Source organism: Felis catus, chromosome A2 (assembly GCF_018350175.1).
Source record: "Felis catus isolate Fca126 chromosome A2, F.catus_Fca126_mat1.0, whole genome shotgun sequence".
Taxonomy (NCBI): domain Eukaryota; kingdom Metazoa; phylum Chordata; class Mammalia; order Carnivora; family Felidae; genus Felis; species Felis catus.
The window spans coordinates 116,640,034-116,658,468 of NC_058369.1; the positions used below are offsets into that span (position 1 = coordinate 116,640,034).

General features: G+C 36.3%; 1 long non-coding RNA gene across 1 annotated transcript in view; it reads right to left on the bottom strand.

Annotated features, from left to right (window-relative positions):
• LOC123383906 overlaps nucleotides 1-18,081 on the bottom strand; it is a 53,822-nt gene extending 35,741 nt beyond the window's left edge. Inside the window, exon 1 of the long non-coding RNA XR_006594280.1 lies at nucleotides 17,843-18,081. This is a non-coding gene — a long non-coding RNA (uncharacterized LOC123383906). The remainder of the gene's footprint in view (nucleotides 1-17,842) is intronic.
• Nucleotides 18,082-18,435: the final 354 nt, after the last annotated feature.

Below are 18,435 nucleotides of genomic sequence, written 5' to 3' on the forward strand. Positions count from 1 at the left end.
AGTGAACTTGAGAACTGTGATCCAGGGAAGACTAAAGGAGAGAACAGGTGAACAAGGGGTAGGAAATGAGGCTACATGGACAGGAGGGGCCAGGTGACAATCTGCCTTTAAGGACATGCTAAGAAATTTTAACTGTCTCCTGAATGTGATGAGAACGACTTGGATTTCATGCAGGGCTGTGACATGATAGAAATCTGCATTTCTGAAGAGCTGTCTTCTGATCTTCTAGTCCATGAAGTGTGGACTTGAGCAAATCCTGACTCAGGAAGACCATTGGGCAGCTAAGGCATAAGCAGTGTTAAAGAATATAACAGTAAGTATGTTGAAAGGTTTATGTTTTTAATTAAAATTTAAGTGTTATCTGAAAAAAAAGATGTGGTATATATGTATGTATGCACACACACACACACACACACACACATACACACACACAATGGAATATTACTCAGCCATAAAAAAGGAATGAAATCTTGCCATTTACAAAGACATGAATGGAGCTAGAGAGTATTATACCAAGCAAAATAAGTCGACCAGAGAAAGACAAATACCATATGATTTCACTCATATGTGTAATTTAAGAAACAAAACAACAAACATAGCAATGTGGAAAGAGAGGAAAATCAGGAAATAGACTCTTAATATAGAGAACAAACTGAGGGTTACCAGAGTGTAGGTGGATGGGGGAAATCAAGGGGTATACTTGTCACGATGAACACAAGGTGTTATGTATTAGTGATGAATCACTAAATTTTACATCTGAAACTAATATTATACTGTATGTTAACTAACTGGAATTTAAATAAAAACTTAAAAAAAAGATATTCATCAAAGCTTGCATTGAGCTGGCAGGGATGGAGAAGAGAGAACAGAGGATTTGAGTAAATTCTTACTTCCTGCTGTTGGGTCTGTGAAGGCTCTCAGAGCCTACCTCTTGGAAAGGAAAGAAAAGCAGAAAGAAGTAGGCTGCTTGGATTCTGCAGGAGGCAAGAACACATTGCTAAATGTCTTAAATTATTACCATCACTATCATAATTATATGATTTGGAGTATAAGTTTACTAGTCCCATAAGGAGAAAATGTTGTTTGGAACACATGTTCATTAAAAAAAACTCTCATACTGTACAAATCTGTGATTGTCAAATCTTGCCCTTAGCATCTCTGAGGAAGATCATCAGTGTAGATGTGTGTGTAAACCACACTTTATTTTTCTCTTCTAAGTCTAGTTGGTGGACATCGCTCACTATAGTGAACAATAAGTAATCTACTTTATACATTTGTGCCAAATAAAAACTGCTAGATTCAATTATATTTCAAGTGGTAGAGTAATAACCCATAAAAATGGGACAAGATGTTCAAACTAGGTATGTAGACAGAACTTTAGGAATATATTTATTGTGGATGTCAAGGCATTCTTCTGCTATAATAAAAATGTTTTTTAGGTATGTCATGCTACTGACTGGGCACCAGTTTGTAATTTTAAGCAAAGACTCATTTCTCACCCATTGCAGGCCCAACAAATGGGCTAATTTTAACACTATGAGAAGCAGAGATAGCATGTGATAGCTTCACTAATATAAACATAGCCTGGACAGACTCAAGAATTTGGAGATGACTTGCCCAGAAACCTCTAGAACTGTACTTATTAATGCCTAACTCATTTGAAATGGAATGCACTGTAGATCAAGCCTGAACCAGCAGAATTGCCCCAATTGTTTCCATTTTCAAGTTATCTAGGCTGATCTAAAGTTTAAATACATTTTCAAGCTTAATTAAATGAAACGCTTAAATTATACAAGCATTTAATACTTAATTGGAAATTGAAAAACAGATACCATGAAATCCCTAGGTAAAAAGAAAAATGAAGCAACATCTGCCAGTCCCATTTCTCTATCACTCGGGGATGAATGTGTTTATAAAGACCCACACTTTTAAATAGCCAAATGTCTCTGAAATGATTTAACCTTTTGCACAATATTGCTGATCAGTGGAAAGGCCTAGACACCTGTGCAGAACTTTTACCAAAGAATGTTTTGTGAGGGCATCAGGATGGGGTGGCACCAATCGCAGGTGTTCTGAGGATCACTTCTTGGGATTTGGAAAATCTGGGAAGGTAGGAGAGAACCTAATTCCTGATCAGGGCTGTGCCAGGATCCAAAGAGTGCTTACTATTTGGCGTGAGTTTTATAGTGATCCATTTATGAAAACTTTCCTCCCTGACATTTAGCAGTGCTATTTTATAGTGATGAGAAAGGAAAGTGACTTTAATAAGCAATAGAAAAATTATAGCACCGTGCCTTGCATACACTCAATACACATTGTTGAATGTATTAATAAATAAGAGCACCCTCCCATGCCCCCCAAATAGAGCCTAAGAAACAATTCAAAAACTGTAATAAGGCTTAAAGATCATCCATTTTAACATCTCATGACACCTCCGTGCACCCAATTTGAAGATGAATAAACTGACATTCAGGGCCTTCATAACTTGCCCAAGGTCATGTAGTTAATTTAGTATGATAACTAGAGATGCAACACAAATAGAGAATATTATTCATTTATTTAAAAGAGTCCGCTAGGGGCGCCTGGGTGGCGCAGTCGGTTAAGTGTCCGACTTCAGCCAGGTCACGATCTCGCGGTTCGTGAGTTCGAGCCCCGCGTCAGGCTCTGGGCCGATGGCTCGGAGCCTGGAGCCTGTTTCCGATTCTGTGCCTCCCTCTCTCTCTGCCCCTCCCCCGTTCATGCTCTGTCTCTCTCTGTCCCAAAAATAAAAACGTTGAAAAAAAAAAAAAGAGTCCGCTAACTTATTTATCTTTGTGTACCACTAGGGCCTCCCTTTTGCCTGCACGTTATAGGTACTCAATAAATAGCTGTGAAATTAATTAATTATTTTATTTATTCACTCATTCTTTCATTCAGATCACCTGTATATGAGTACCTACTCTGGGCCATACATCAGATATGCCACCATTTGGATCATTTCCTTCAAATAAAATATATTAGAATCAAATACATATGTTCACTTCTTGAGTAAATATTAATATTTTTGATCAGATCAGATCATCAGCCTGTTTAGTACTACATTCTGTTTTCAGCAGGATTCTCCAGTTGGGGATTCTTATGGGAAAGTTGAATCACCCCATCCCAAAACTTATTTAGCCCACTATGCAATGCTGCACATGACCATGGGGCCCTCACTGACTACCTCGGGCTATCGGTTAATATTCTGTTTCATGAGATTTGTCTATCCTTGTCATGGTAGTTTACATAACCACAGATGTTCCCTAGTAACTGCAATAAAATGCAGCTCATTCAGAATTGTCATAACAGTAACTCCATGAACAGCTCACTAAATTCCATAGGGAGCATAAAATAGAATGCTTCCATTCACCTTTATGTTATTTATGACATGTGCTCTTTGACATCACTATTTTTTTCTTTTATCTACCTCACCTTTTTAATTTGGTAAGTTCCCATTCCTGTGCAGTTTCTTCCATCATTCAAAGATCAGATTAGCCTGATTTATAACACTTTATCATCATACATATTCTTGCTTTAATGCAACACAGTTTTTATTTCAAATATTACTAAACACTCATCATTTGGCACCATGACATTTCATACTGCAGCCTTGTGAGATTAGTGCAAAACAATGAGGTATGGTGCTTCTTTGCCCTGAGTCACATGCTTCATACAGATTAACTTGCTGTATCAAATATAGCTTAGAACATTCTAAAAAAAGAGTTCTAGATGATTCAAGGTGACATTAATCACTGTATTTTATTTCCTATTAACTAGGGGTTCTGAAACTTAAGTGTGCATGAGAATCACCTGGAGGGGTTGTCAAAACACACATAGCCAGGTGGAAGCAATCCAAGTATCCATTGATGGATGAATGGATAAACAAAATGTGGCATATACATACAATGGAATATTATTCAGTCTTAAAAAGGAAGGAAATTCTGACAGATGGATGAATCTTGAGGACATCATGCTAAGCCAGTCACAAAAAGACAAATACTGGAAGGATTCCACTTATATGCGGTACATGGAACAGTCAAATTTACAAAAACGGAAAGTAGAGTGGTGGCCGCCAGGGGCTGAGGAGAGGTAAAATGGAGAGTTGTTGTTTAATGGGTTTACAGTTTCAGTTTTACAAGATGAAAAGAGCTCTGGAAATGGATGGTGGTGATGGTTACACAACAGTGTGAATGTACTTAACACGACTGAACTGTACACTTAAATTGGTTAAGATGGTAAATTTAATGTTATGTGTATTTTACTAGAATTAAAACACACACACATACGCATGGCCAGATTGCCAGACTCTATGCCAAGTTACTGATATAGTAGGTCTGAGATGGAGTCTGAGAATTTACATTGCTAACAAGTCCTTAGGTAATTCTGATGGCTGCTGGTTCTGTGTGTGTACTGTGAGAACCATGGTGATGGACAAAGTTAGTGACAGCTCCAGAATTTCTATATAAAAGGAGTTTATGGGTAACAATCTGGTTGGAAGGAGAGGGGATTTGCCTTGCCAGTTTCCATAGCAAGCACACTGCCTTTAGATTGCATGTTTATTTGCAGAAGCTGTAATGGGTGAGAAATGTTGACCAGTTGCCCAACTCCCAAACCACCTCTTGGTGATAAGCTATGCCTAGCTAATCGCTCAGGTCATCTCAAAGATCCTAAATCTAAAGGAGAAAACTTAAGAATTTGACATTTTTATACTTAACAGATTCATTCTCTCTTTATACTTTTTTAATTGGGAAAAGAACAAGTAGAAATTTTTTAGGAGAGGACAGAAAATACGAGATATTAATCAAGAGAAGAGCCGTATATTGAATACCTGCTCTAAAGAGAACACATATTTATTGTTTTGTGCAAATTACGCATGAAGCAATGTGATAACCCCTATCAAATTAAAATGCATAATATTCCCTGGGGTCTGGTACAACAGCAGTTTCATGAGCTGCTGTTGAGAATGTATACTACAACAAACACCTTGTAAAGATTTGACCATATATGTCAAATATCCCTATGCTTTCACTCAGTACCCCACATACAGAGATATATCCTAAGGAATAAAAGTGTAGAATATAAGAATATTTATCACAACATAATATATACCAGCAAGACCTAGAAACAGCCTAAATACGAAGAGACTATCAAGGGGCTAATTAACTACCATGTATTCAGACAACAGAATTTACAGCTACACATGATATCTGTTCTTTTGGGGGCTGCTCCACAACCTTTCCTTTGGGCACTCAGCTTCCTTTTTTCTGTTTGTCTCTGACAGTACTGTCACTCAAAGGACACCTCCCCCCCATCACACACAAACCTGCCTCTAACATAGGAGAAGTATTCTGTTTCTGGTGTTCATGACTCATTCAGGGCCAGCATCCTTTTCGGGGGTTGGAGAGACAGATGAGAGTGTTTGACAAGAGAAAGCCTCATGCTTTATAAGACTGTAAGCTGTATGAGCAATGAGAAACAAGCTCTAAGCTTGCCAATAAAGGAGCCAGAGGAAAGAAGAGGTGAGAGATGAAGAGAGAGGATGATTCTTATTACCATTGTTTGAGTCCCTGGATCTCACTGAACCTGAAGTTAGCAGGACTACCTTTGGATTTCCCAGTTATATGAATCAATAAATGCCTTTTTTCCCCTTAAACTCACAACTAGAAGATCCTTGATTTATATGCTATCATTAAAAATCATATTTTATATGAATATATAAGAATATATATTACATTAGCTCAATTTAAATATATACATATTTGAGAAATATTAAAATGTGTATGAGTTTATAGCATGGTAGATAATCAAAAATTTTACTTTCAAAGATTTTTCACTTTAAAAAAATTTTGCTAGTGTCTTGTATCCTGGCTACTGTATATTCTAAGAGATCTCCAGAATATATAATTTAAGTGAAAAAAGCAATGTGCAAAACGGAAAACAGTATATATAGTGTTACTGTTTGTGTGATAAAGTAGTATATGTATATATACATGTATATGTAGATGTATATATATATTTGTTTTTTTGCAAAAATAAATAATTGAAGAATAAGAAGCTAGTACAAATGATTAGTCATCAAGGAAAGCAAAATAAAAGCACAGTGAGATACTTACCATAATGGATAATATTACTAAGACAGAAATTGTCAAGTGTTGGCAAAGAGGAGGAACAAATGGAACTTTTATACACTGCTGGAAGAAGTGTAAATTGGAACAGCCACTTATAGAAACTCTTTGGCAATATCTGCTAAAGCCTGAACACACACATACCATATGACCCAGCAATTCTACTCCTGGGAATATACCCACAAGAAATACGTATGTACATTAAAAGACACATACAGGAATGTCTAAGAAGCACTATTGGTTAAAGCCCCAAACTAGAAACCCTTATCTCCAACAACAGCAAAATGGATAAATGATGGTATGCTGTATATGCAACACATTAAAATACATTAACAGCAATGAAAAAGAGTGAACACTTCTATTTCACACAATAACACAGATGCCTCTTATAAATGCACTGTTGAATGAAAGAAGCATAACACAAAAGAATCCATACTGGATGGGATGTCTGAGTGACTCAGTTGCTTAAGTGTCTGACTCTTGATTTCAGTTCAAGTCATGATCTAGAGGTTCGTGGGATCAAGCATGGAGTCTGTTTGGGATTCTCTCTCTCCCTCTCTCTCCCTTTCTCCTGCTCATGTGTGCTCTCTCTCTCTCAAATAAATTAACATTTTAAAAAATCATTAAAAAAAAGAATACATACTGTATTATTCCACTTATATACAGTCCTACATCTGGCAAAACTATAGTGTCTGAACTCAGGAGAGCAGTTTTCTCTGCAGAGAAGAGTGGCATAGCAGTGGAAAGGGCAAAGGACAATTTCTGGGGTGCTAGAAACTTTCTGTTTCTGCATGTGGGTGGTGAGTACATGGGTATTTTCAGTTTATAAGAATTCATGAAGCCCCATGCTCCCTCTGAAAGGAGGGAAAGAACAGGTGGAGAAGACGGGATAGAAAGTAAGACTTCTCTGGATCTGTCTTCTCATATGGTTTTTTGCTTTGGAATCATGTACATGTTTTACATATTCAAAAAATTCAATGAAAAGAAGAAAATATATAGACGCATGTGTTAAATGGAAGTAATTAAAACTATATTTTTCCAGGTGTTAAATTCTGATGTGTGTGTGTGTGTGTGTGTGTGTGTGTGTTTCCCCCCAAGGGTACTCTATAGCAAGCTGTGCTTTCAGGATTTAGCATAAGTCTGAAAATGGACAAAGCCAAGTCCTCTGAAATGCTAGAATGATAATTCTAGGTTTGGTCTAGCGGCTTGAAAAAGATCATGAATACTAAGAACTCAAAAGCTCAAGCCATAGGGAAACAAAGAAGGAAGATAGAAAAATGAACAGCTGGAAAAGCACTCGCTATTATCCAAAACAAACAGATGCAGCACAGTTAGGCATGTACTAGCCCAATCGCCTTTGGAATAAATGCCCACACAGAGCCCCCAATTGCTTGGCCTCGGGCTAAGTCAGTTATTCAGAACCTTTAATACTGACAACCACAGAACTGTGAAAAATGTGAGTGAAAAAGATGGTCAAGTGATTCATAAATGTTTTTTATCATGAGCTTTAGCTGCTTCTTCTAACTACTTCATGCCAAAGATTTTCCCAAATGGTCCAATGGAAAATGTTCCCTAATGGAGGATGGAGGGTAATGGGAAGAGGCCTACAATCCTCATCTTGGGGAGACGCAAGGAATGTAATCATTCAAGTATATACAATGAGCAATCTGAATCTAACCTGTAGAGAAACCTGACTCCCCCCGCCCCACACTCAATGGATTTTATACCATAAATGGGGTCAGGAGTGTGAACACTCTAATTAGGGGGTTCAAATTAGGGAACACTTCTCTAATTAGGGGGTTCAAACCCAGCTCTGCACCTTACTAATTTTGTGGCCTTGGCTATGTTCCTTAATCTCCTTAAGCCTCAACTTTCTTCATGATAAGAAATCCCATTGAGTTGTTCCAAGATTAGATCGGATAAGGCACATGAAGTTTTTAGCACAGTTTGTGTGTAAGACGTGCTAACATTACCCTGCTACCACACTGTATCTTTTCTTTATGTATTACTAACTTAAAAAAAATGGTGACTGGAACAGATTAACATTTATTTACCACCTATTATTTGTTAGATGCTTCAGCAAGCATTTAAATAGTATAAGATCTTGTTTTATTTAATCTTTGCAAAATGTTTATGAGGTTACAAATGAGGAGATAATGTTCAATTTCACAAGGCCAGTAAGTGGTAGAATGAAGATTTCAGTTCATAGTTCTCTGACTCCAGAAATTATTTTTTCTGTGTCTACAGGAAAGCAATCATGAGGATGAAAAAAATAACAAGAAGAAAGTCTGTGACTGCCAGGAAAGCATTCATCAGTCCTTCATAAAGTAGCTCCTTCACACGCTGTAATAACTAAGCATAAGGGCCTACTCCCTGTAAGAATGGACAGAGACAGTTCTATTTGGAGATGGAGGCGGGCTGGAATTGATAAAGCGTGGGCAAGTTAGAGCTGGTGGCCTAGAGAACAGTGTCTGGCACAATAAATGAGTGTGTGAAGACATTTAACATAGAAAAAAATGTCCTCAGTCACTACAAGTCCTCTGTGTGAAGCTGAGGTCAATATTTAAGGGGTCATGGCAAACAGGAAGACTTGGGCCAAAGGACATATATTTTAAACCAAAGCCAGGGATCGTGGAATAAAGTATTAAAATTGTCCTTCAAAATCCAGGCAAGAATAACTGTTGCTATAGACACAAGCAATAGGTGAGCTCACCTTGATGTTGAGAGATGATGGCTGGCCAGAGCTCATATGCAAAGGAGGAGAATGTGTATAAGGCACAGACCAATGCAGTTCAGACTGGGCAATAAAATAAACAGGGAGGGAAGGAAATAGAGACTAAGTGGGGAAGCATACTCAGTTTCATCTGTAAATCCCAAGACAGTGGCTGTTTGCCTACATTTCTGGTTTTAGGTAATTAAGGTAATAAGAGTAGGTACTGTTTCATGAAACATTCAATGTATATTCTAGGTCACATTATAAAATTTATTTTTTACTATAAGCCATGAAATCTTCTGTTTTGGGGAACAAGGAACTGACTTGAAAATTACACTGTTGTCAATGGTAGGGAAATAAGCTGTATTTTTGATTAGGAAAGAATTATGGTCCAGATATGCCTCACGGGGTAGCCATGCCTTAAGAAAATCACTGTGTTTCATTGGTAAAGAAATTTGATTGTGCTGCCCATGAAAAGATGGCCAGTATCTGAGGACTGATTCATTTATTTATTTCGAAAGACAAATATGGCTACATGAAGCCCTTTTGATCATTCCCTCCTTGTGGGAAAAATCTGCCCAGGTAGTTGCATGAGAATGTGGCTTGGCACACATTGAATCAGAGAAACAGTAATTAGTTTGATAATGTAAGTGGGAGTGACATCTGGGTGTGAAAACTCTCTCAGGTAATAATAATTAATAACAGCTAGCATTTATTGAGAGCTTATTGCATGTCAGGCATTGTACTCAAAACTTTATATCTCATTTAATCCTCACCCTGTGAGACTTTTCACTGCCGAGAGAGATATACCTGCCAGGCAGATGGCATAATGATGCCAATTAGTCAACCTACGGTTCTTGTAAACACATGCCAATAAATTTTCTCTCTGACTCCACTTTACCAGACTCTGCTAATCCTGCTTGCTAATGCTGTCTTCCCACCCTTGCCTAACCAATGCTCCTGAAGTTAGCCATGGAGCACTGGGCAGCACATAAGCCATAGAAGAACATAGAAAATATTCCAATGAATCGGTATTATTTGATGGCAAACAATTTCAAATATTGTACATGAAATGAACTGGATATACTATGAAGCACAATGAAAAATCTGAATGAACTGTAAAGGACAAGGCTCAAAGAAATTTCACCCTTAAAGTAAAAATCTTGAGATCTTTCTTTTAGGGTACATGGTGGAAAAGTTTTAAAATCCTAGTCCAAGGGCAACATGGAACACTTTAATAGAACTGTTTCCCAAATTATAATCACACATTTGTCAACCTTCCTACCATGCTGCCTGCTTCACCTTGAAAGAATTGGATGTTTTAAATTTCATGAGCCCCATTAGCTCTTCAAGTTCTGCCTGTAGATAGCAAATTTTATCCATTAACATGTTCTCAAAATTAGACTGTATTCTTTCTCTGAACAAGGAATACAGATTTATTGTGGAAAGTTTTGAAAATCTAGAGAAACATAAAGAAAAATATTTAAGTACCTTAAATTCATCAGTAGGAAATAAGACTGCCAACATTTTGACAGTCAAATAGTCTTGAGTATCTGCTAAGTGCCCAGTAACTATTCTAAGCTTTGGGGCTACACTGTGTATTAGGTAGTCGAAACCTCTGCCTTCAAAGACATTCTATTTCTTCATTCTTATAGATGATAGAGATAAAGAGAAATATACAAATATACATGCATATTTGTGTAAGGTTGGGATACTCCTACATATATTCTTTTGTTAGTTGACTTTTTATTTAACAGTATGTTATAAACATGAGTTTATTTTATTACACTTTCATCCGCACCATAGTTGTTAAAAGCTGCACAGCAGTAATTTATTTTAGAGACATGATCTATATATCTAATAAACCTTCAACTTATTGCTTGGAGCTCAGGTTGTTTTCAGTTTTTGTTCTTATAAACACACTACGACAAATGTTTTTATAGACACATTTGTGTGTGTGTGTGTGGTTATTTGGATGAATTCTTTTCAGATCAATGTGATTCTCTTTATGGGTTAAAGATCATGCATATTTTCAAGACACTTGATGATTACCAAATTGTTCCCCAGAATGATGTATACCAGCTTGTATTTTTAAAAGCAGTTTATGATAATGTCTCTTCCCAAACCCTCAACATTAGGTACTTATTATTAAAATGTTTAAACTAATTTGTAGGTGAAAATTGGTTTCTTGTTTTAATATGTTTTTTTGATTTCTCTTGAGGCCAAGTATTCATTGGTCTCTGTAGTTCATCTTTTGTGAATTGCCTTTTCATGTCTATTCTTTTGCCCTTTTTCTAGTAGGGTGGTTGGTTATCTTCTCTCTTGCTTAAGGACTTTTTTTTCCTTTTAAATAAAATATGTGATGATTTATTGTCTGCCCTATATGATACAGCTTTTTTTTCACAGTTTATAACTTGCATTTTGATTTTTTTACTGAGTTTGACCTCGAGGAGTTTTTAAATATTATGTGGTCATATTTATCAATAATTTCATTTTATAACTTCTGTTCTAGTTTGTAGCTTAGAGAGCCCTCTCCCACCTCAACATCTGTTACCTTCTGATTTGCTCTAACTTTAAAGAATAACATCACAAAATGTCTTGTACACATTCTGAATATCTCCTAGATTTGAGAGAAGTAATACAATTTTCAGCAAGAACAAGGTGGGGAGAGAGGTTAGCAACAGAGAGGAGGGGTAGGTAGTCCTTTGAAGCATGCATATTACTGTCTCTTCTTCCCCCACAGCTACCAGAGTCTAATCTAGTGACCTTGGGTAGGTCCCAAGAATTTGCATTTCTAACAAGTTCTTAGGTGCAGTTTGAGGCTGCTCTAGTCTATAACAATAGATGAGAACACTGGAATTCCTTAATGTAACAACCAATTTAAAGGATGTATTCACCCTTTTTCTAATGTAGTAAGTTTCATTAATCTGACACATTAAGATAAGCTTAAGACTCTGGGCAAATTTTTGCTATTATACCTTTTCCCCCACTCAGAAATGACCACTCAGTTTCTTTCAGGGTACTTAAAAGTAAGGAAGACCTTGACTAGATGCCGGGTTTTTCAGAAGATCTCCATGGCTTCCTGAACATCCAAGATGCTCCTGAAATCATTGGCCCCGGTCTGATTCTGCTTTAGTACTGGGAGAGGCATTCTTTCCTGCTTGTAACTACTTTGTAGATAACCTCTGTGTTGAATGGAATGTCAAACTCTCCTCTGAGCTAGAAACTGTTGTTGTTTTTTTTTTTTCTTTTTAAGTAGCAAACCAAATTCCCGCTTCTGAGATTTATATTTATTTTCAAACCAGAAATTATAGCAAGTCAAACTTTAAAGCAATTAATACCCCATGCCTCTAATCCCCATCATGCTTATCTAGATGGAAGCCCCCAAGAGCATAATCTTCAGTCCACATGCTCTTCAAAGACTGCTTTGCAGGGTCTGCTACTCTCCCAGTCATTTCCACTATGCTTTCTGAAATCCCTCCTCTACATCCTTCCATGTTTTTCCCATATTTGGGAGTCATCCCAAACTCCTTCCCCATTCCCTCCATCCAGATACTAAATCTGGGACACCATGCCATCACAATGTCTCTCAAACCTGTCCATTCTTTTCATCATTGTTGTCACTGCCTTAATTTGAGCCCTTGCGATCTGTCCCCTGGAAAACCAACATGGTACAGAAAAAACCCACACCAATGACTTGGTATCAGAGGGACCTGTGCTTGACTCACATCCACTACTTATTAATGGCCTGACATTGAACAATTCCCTGACATTTCATAGGATTCCTTTTCTGTAACATGGGAGTCAAGTCCATCTCACAGCCATACTTTGAGTGTTAATGAGATAGTGTGTGTGAGAGGCTCAGCATGGTGCTCCACTGAGTAGGTCTTCAACAAATATTGGTTTCCTTCCCCTACTTATTTTTTTGTTCTTTAGTTTGATCAGTGTTTCCTAACAGGTACAAAAAAGCATCCTTTCTGATCAGAAATCTGATTTTTTAAAAAAGCAACTAATATCTTACTATTGCTCATAGGACAAAGCCTGCAGAAGGTGTTCCATTTATTGCCCTCTGTCTGCCTTTACAGACTTGTGTTCTCTGTCTCCCCTTCTAGATGTTTCCTGAGCACTCCTCAGAACACATCTTCATACCTCCCTGACTTCCATTTCTGGGCCCTATGGCAAATATCCTTTTCTTTCCCCAACCTTGTTCACCTCACTCCTTGCTGTATTACCTAAGGCCCAGCCAAAGCATCTCCAACTCTAAGAAATTTTCTCTGAATTATTTACAATTGATCTTACCTCCTTTTTTGTCACTACTATGCTTGGTATAAAACATAACTACATCCTTTATAAAACTGTAGTATGATTATGTGTATGTCTGTTTCTCTACCAGACTCTGAGTTCATTGAGGATTGAGATCCCACACTAGACATGACCAACACCTAACAGATAGAAACTTTTTCACCCTAACTCCTCTAGACAGTACCACACTTCACACCTCATACTGAATATGTTAAAATAAACTCACATCCCATAATTCATATAACTTTTTTGCTATGGTATTACAAAATAATTTTATAATTTTGCTTTTAAAATTATTTAGCTATAAATAACTGGTTTAATTCTTAAAGGACTATGATTTCTAGACAGTCATTAAGCAGACTCCCCATCCTCTCAAAATAGTAAACCTGACCTAGAAATTATTTTTAAAAAATGAAATACTAAATTAATATCAATATTTTGCAAATATTTCATAAAATAGTTATTATTTTAAATTTCATTATGCTTTTTCTTTTCTTTCTCTCTCTCTCTCTCTCTCTCTTTTTTTTTTTTTTTTTTTGGTGGGGGGAACCAACAATGAAGTTTTTCAGTTCTCAGATATTTTCATAGCCCTGAAAAGCTTGTAGACCATATGGACTTTCTTTCAGTATATAATCAACATGATGCTTCTGCTGATACACACTGGGTATCAAATAAATAATAACTGTTTGGGTTATTTAATAAATAACTGTGTGGCCTTTTCATATTTTTAGTTATTATTATTACTATAATTATTAATGTTTTTATTATTTTGGGGGGAGAGAAAGAGAAAGAGAGAGAGAGAGCACAGGTCAGGGAGGGGCAGAGAGAGAGGGAGACACAGAAACTGAAGCAGGCTCCAGGCTCTGAGCTATCAGCACAGAGCCTGACATGGGGCTCAAACTCACGAACCATGAGAACATGACCTGAGCTGAAGTTGGATGCGTAACCGACTGAGCCACCCAGGTGCCCCAATATTTTTTTTTGCTACCATTTATTTAGCCTTTACCAAGTGGCTTGCACTGTACTAAGTTATTTTCATATGTATTAATTCAATTATGCTCACCATTATCTCCATTTTTATAGATGGAAAATCCTGATTCCCAAAAATATTTAAAAATTTGTGGGGCACCTAGGTGGCTCAGTCGGCTAAGCACCCGACTTTGGCTCAGGTCATGATCTGGCAGTTCGTAAGTTTGAGCCCCAAGTCTGGCTCCATGCTAACAGCTCAGAGCCTGGAGACAACTCAGAGCCTGGATGGAGCCTGCTTAGGATTCTGTGTCTCTCTCTGTCTGCCCCTCCCCTGCTTGCGCTCTGTCTCTGTCTCTCTCTCAAAATTAAATAAATATTTTTAACTTTTTTTTAAATAAAAAAAAAAAGAAATTTGACCACTCAGTTCATCAACGGCAGAGCCAAGATTCACCATGTCTTAACACTGCACTATATTATCTTTAGTAAACCCCTTTAACAATCTGACTTACAGCTTCCTCACCCATAAACTAGAGATAATTACAATTTCTCTCCCTCTCCCCTGGGGACATAGTTGGTATTCATAATTTAAATAATTTGCTAGGGTTTGAAAACAATTCTGCTGTGCTAGAATAATAAGTGAACTTGGTACTCCCTGTTATGTGCTTCCACAGCAGCTGGGCTTTCCCTATTGACTCACCTATATTGAATCTAATACATTTGCTTGTTTAATTGTCTCCTGTCTATACTGTGAGCTCCATGAGGACAAAAATGATGCCTTCTTAGTTACCCTTGTAACAAAGTTACCCTTGTACTAAGGTTCCTAACATACTATCTGAGGTATATGTTAGGTGCTTGAAATAAATATTCGTTGAAATGGTTAATTTAGTCAGCACCTACCCAGTGCAAATAACTACGAGGAAAGAAGTGGAAATCAAATCTTTTGTCAAAAAGTAGCCTACACTCTAGTTGGGATAAAAAAAAATCATAGGACAGTATCTCGAAACAATTTGTACTCAAATTGTTTATATAGTAACAACTCATAAGACCTTACCACCTTGTCTATCCAAAGAATCCCAGAGAGGATACAATATGAAAAAATTGCCGTAATCCTGCTAATATTCTTTAAGCATACTAAGACCTCATTAAAATGTAAGAAGAGAATAAAAAAACCATCAGGCCATAATGAAATGCAAATGATATTGATCTAATCAGTCATGTTTGCTGTCATAAAGAAGTCCACATGATTACAAAATATTTCACATATTGTGTGAACATTATTATAGACTGCATCATCATCATTAAACTCCCATCTGTGTAAAGCATCCTGCTAGGTACCATGCAAAAAGCTTTAATTAAAACAAGTAGGATGCCTATACTTTGAGAATCAAATTCACTCAAGTAATCCTCTCTTAAAAAAAAAAAAAAAAAGACTTCCTGATAGTTTGTTTTAAATTTATTTTTTTTTAATTTTAATGTTTATTTTTGAGAGAGAGAGAGACAGAGCATGAGCAGGGGAGGGACAGAGAGGGGGGAGAGAGAGGGAGAGCACAGAGCCCGACATAGGGCTTGAACTCACGAACTGCAAGATCATGACCTGAGCCAAAGTTGGATGCTTAACCGGTTGAGTCACCCAGGCGCCCCTGTTTAAAATTTAAAGAATAATTTGAGCAACTGGATTCTACTGATATTTTCACTAACTTTCATAAATTTTCAAGTGTAAAAGGTGAATCCTAAAGAATATCAATTAATCCAAGCTTACATGTGTCATTTGTTAATTTAAACTATATCTGGTCATTTTAATATTTATACTAATTTTTAGATATTCTTTATAAATGACAACTCAACACTTTGTCATGGATTTCACTTGAATTTCTAAATTTATCGTTTGATTTTAAGCTTTGCTTATGGCATCTTTTGCTCCAAATAATTTTGTGTAACCAGTTTTTAGTCTTTTGATTGGTTTCCATCCTGGTATAATGGCAGATTTTCTTTAGTTTCTTAAACGGTTTAATCTTTTAGATTTAACTCTTCATCTGGAATTTATGTTTTGGATAGTATTTTAAAAATGTTTTGCCAATTATCTTCGCACCATCTTTTTGGGTATCCAAACTTACTCTAGTTATTATAAATAATAACTTCTGTACTTGCAAATTTCCATATATACATAGATCTATTTCTTGACTGTTTTGCTCTAGAAATCTATCCATCTACTCTTTCTCCTATACTGTATGTTTCAACTACTTTGGTTTTATATTTCAGTTTCTGGTATGGCACATTTTTGTTGCTATTTTGAATGGGATATTTGCTTTTTCAGTCGAAATTTCTATCTTATTATTATGTCTATGGAAAATGAATTACATTTTATACATTTTGATCAGATCTGATTATCTTCCAAATCTTTTTTATTCTATTAGTTCTTTTAGTTGATTATCTTTATTCATCTAGAGATACGATTTCATCATTTGTAAGTAATGGTAACTTTGTCTCTCCTTCCCAATATTAATATCATATCTCTTCTCTGTCTTATCATATTGCACTGGCTAGAAATTCCAGATCAATGTTTAACAATAGTAGATATAATGGAAACTTAGTCTTCTTGGAGAGGAAAGATTATTTAATTAAGAGCATTCTTGGCTCATAATTATGCACTAAAGATAATTAGCAAATGGCCATTTGCCCTTTTACAACTACTGTGAAACTAATAATAGTCAATAATTTCTCTCTGCTCTGAGCAAGCATTTTACAGGTTTAATTTATAATCCTGAAATATCCTGCAAGGCAGGACCATTATACCTATTTTGCAGATGAAAAAAAGAAAGGTTTTCATATATTGAATAACTTGCCCAAGGTTACCCAACTCATAAGAAGTCATCCTTAAAGAGAACCTAGAGTTCTCTGATTCTAAAACTCTTCTTTCGTACCATATTACCTGCCTTATATAAATACCATCTTGACTTAATTCTGAAATATATAAATGGATATCTCTGATTGGGCAACTGCCATATGTTGCAATGATACACTTGAATGCCTTTTAAGTATGTATTCAACTTGAAAGAATTATATACTGATTTAGAATGAAATGAATTAATCGTTACTTCTTAATTTAAAAAAATTGGAATGAGTTAATCAAATAAACGTTAAGTACCTGCAATATGTCTGTATCTTCATAATTGCCTATAATATAATAATATCTTAATTGTATATGAGTTAACATTTCATAAATATATAACTTCTCCCCCAAATAAATTGTCTATAAGTCAGAACTCTGTTAGTGACAAATGATAGAAATCCAATTCAAATTAGCTTAAGTTAAAAAGGGTCTTATGAGGGATGCCTGTGTGGCTCAGTGAGTAAAGTGTATGACTCTTGATTTCAGCTCAGGTCATGATCTCATGGTCATGAGATTCAGTCCCACATTGGGCTCTGTGCTGAGTGTGGAGCCTGCTTAAGATTCTCTCCCGCTCCCTCTGCTCCTCGCCCACTTTTTTCTCTCCCCCAACCCAAATAAATAAATATAAATATAAATATAAATAAATAAAAAGGTCTTGTGAACTTGTGTAACCAGAAAAGTCCAGGGCTGGCCTCAGGAATGACTAAATCTTCCTTTTCTGAATTTCTCCCAAATGTTGATTAAAGGAAAGAAAAAACATTACCTTTATCCTTACTGTAGTTTTATAAAAATTCCAACTTTTCTTCATTTAGGTTACATGCCTACCTCTTGCACCAGTCACTGTGGCTGAGGGAATGGAGTCCTCTGATTGGCTATGTGTCACATGGCCACTCCTATGACTTGAAAGGATGAGGAGGATACCATGATTAGCAGCCAGAATTTAATGCAATGAGTAGTGGAAGAAACATTTCCCCAAAGAAAAAGAGGCTGCAACTGTCAGAACATAAGGAAAAGGACATTGGTTAGATAAAAATAACAGGCATCCATCATAAATTGTAAGCTCTTCTAAGTCAATAAAGTTTCTTTCACTTAGTTGTATCCCTTATAACAACCAGCAAAGCAATTATCCATGTGGATAGAAGATATTCAAGCAATGCATAAATAAAAATTATACATGTATATATATATATATATACATATATATGTATATATATATATGTATATATATATATATATATATATATACAAAAAAATTAAATAGATTCAAAGTCAGTGATGAATCTCCCTTGAAACAATTGAATTAGCACATAGGACTTGACTATGTTTTCTCCTTAAGGTAAAGAAAATGTGATGTATGAATCAAAATGTGCCCTTTCTTTGTCACCTGTTGCATACCCTGAGGGGCAGACTTCCTGAGG